At 32.0% G+C, this 2516-nt stretch overlaps 1 protein-coding gene across 1 annotated transcript in view; it reads left to right on the forward strand.

The window, feature by feature from the left end:
• slc4a2b (solute carrier family 4 member 2b) overlaps positions 1 to 2516 on the forward strand; it is a 51838-nt gene that overhangs the window by 6051 nt on the left and 43271 nt on the right. The gene's annotated exons all lie outside the window — the stretch shown is intronic.

Raw genomic sequence — 2516 nt, forward strand, 5'->3', positions numbered from 1 at the left:
TATATATATTGAGTGGGGGAGTGCCCAAAGAAAACCCACATAAGCACGAGGAGAACATGCAAACTCCACACAGAAAGACCCCAGGTCTGAACCCAGGACCTTCTTGCTGTGAGGCTTCGGAGCTAARGCCGTGCACGGAGACAAACAATAAATATACAGTATATACAGTATGTGCATTTTTAAATTGCAGGTACACACCCAGTGTAAACACAGCTGAATTCATGGAAAACAACCTGGAAACTTGAGTCATTATGCTGCAATATAATGAGTGAAATCTGTTCACCTAAACAAATGTAACAGAATTAAACAGAAACTCTGAGTAGACATTTAGGTGGAAAACAGGAGTTAAAATCTGCTGCTAAACACAAAAGACCTGACAATTATTCACCAGTTTTGCAAACAAAACGTTTAACTTAAGGACATATCAAAATTAATAAAATATTGTGCGGATTTTGTTTATTAACACAATATACAGGAAATGTTTGGTGACAGAGAGGGGGGTTTTAATTTAAGAGGTTAAGGATATTTWAAAAAACAACATATTAGAACAACCAGGAAGAGTTTTTGTTTATCAGTGTGTGGAGTAAATGTCTGGAATGGATTGAATGATGAGTTAAAAAAATTACAAATGTAAACCAATTTAAAAAAACTCATTAAAGCAGAGCTCATTTCAAAATATGCTATATAAGATGTTTAATGTTCAATAGTCTATAATGTAATTGATGATATAAATAGTACTTAAAATAATTCTACATAGTTAAACATGATGTAAAATGGAAACAAGTTGTCTCTGTTTGAAGGTCTGAAAGTTAATTGATAATACACTGACAAGTAGGAAAGGGGCAGGACATTATAAGATGTATCTTCTACCTGCTCCTTTTTGAACAGAAAATATAAAATTTTGCATGTTGTTTTAATGTCTGTTCGAAATAAATAAAATAAATAAATAAATAAATAAATAAATAATTTCAAAAAATGTTGACATTAAGGCACACTACTGGCACACAAGTTTTTTTGTATTTTTGCCAACATAAATCCATGTGAGGCTGGCTGCAGATTGCAACCAGGCAGGTATAAAAATCACATATTAACAAGTATTATTGTGATTCTTAATGACTAAATGCTGAGAGAAGAAAAATAAAGAACAATAAGAAGGCTCTAGATACCATATTGGATGGTAAAGCACTTTGAATGAGAGACATGTGTTCATGACTTTACAGCAGGAGGTTTTTTAGCTAAAGTAACTGAGTAGCAGGTGCCAATAGAGATAACAAAGCAATACAATGTCATTTAAAGGAGATAAGGTCTGATAAACTTCAAACCTTACAGACTGTGTTACCTGACTTAATACAATCAGGAGATGAGGGAAAGAGTTTAAAGAGGGACACAAATTAAAGAGCTTGTTTKATCAAATTATTWGATTAAACAAGCTCTTTAATTTGAAGCAGCTTGTTAGATTGCGCTCTATTTCTTTTCCCTCTTAGTGAATTAAAACGGATGAGAAATTTAAAAAATGCTCAAATGTGTTTATTTACCAGATGATGTACATTCTGTGCTTCTAGAGCTTTTCCGTTTCCACAAGGTATTAATTCATCAGAACTAATTCAAAGCAAAATCAGAGCTTTAAGAGCAGCATTTATAGCCGAGCTTTTTAATTGGCTTGACTTCGTTAAATAAAGTGCTGGGTAAGTGTAGGGCTGTGAAGTGCAATTTAATGAGGGGAAAACAAGAAGCAGATGTGCAGGTGGTTAATGATCAGTTGACTGACAMAGAACAAACAATGTCAGCACAATCAGGAAAGTGTGCGTAAAACAGAATATGATTATCAGTTTAAACACATTTCTGCATTATTATGTGACAATAAAGGCCATAAAGAAAGAAAACGTGTAAAARAGGAGAAATAAATAGCATTACCCCCACTTTAGTCTAACCTTGTTGATGTCCATAAACAAGTTAATAACAAGATTTATTATTATTTGTTTGTAGTTTGTCTTTTGTTGTTTTTGATGTTAGTGCACAATTTTCTGGTTTTGTGGCTGGTACAGCACTATACATGTACAGTATATACAGTATGTGTTTTTTATTACTATTCAGCTGTTTTGTTTTCTTTTAAGAATGGACCAAATGACCAATTTTTAATCTAGATCAAAACCACATCAGATTATCCCATCATACATTTTTCACATTAACAAAAAAAAAGGTATTAAATCGTCACTTCTAAAAAGGTTAAAACGTCTGATATTTTTTAATTTGCTGCAACGTATTACAGGCACTAATGTTCTAATTTCTTCAATAAATACTTTTCATAATTTGGGTTGATACAATGACGATAAACAGGGTGTCAAATATTTGACTTGGTGAAAAAAATGAAATTATTTTTAAAGAATGACTTCAGGAAGGAAAAAACATAAATTCAACAGTACAAATTTTTTATTTTAGCATGCTCAAAATAGACAGTAATAAGCATTTTAGGGTAAAACTTTGCGACAAACAAATAAACAAACAAACAAACAAAC

Source organism: Austrofundulus limnaeus, unplaced genomic scaffold (genome assembly GCF_001266775.1).
Source record: "Austrofundulus limnaeus strain Quisiro unplaced genomic scaffold, Austrofundulus_limnaeus-1.0 Scaffold49, whole genome shotgun sequence".
Classification (NCBI taxonomy): Eukaryota; Metazoa; Chordata; class Actinopteri; order Cyprinodontiformes; family Rivulidae; genus Austrofundulus; species Austrofundulus limnaeus.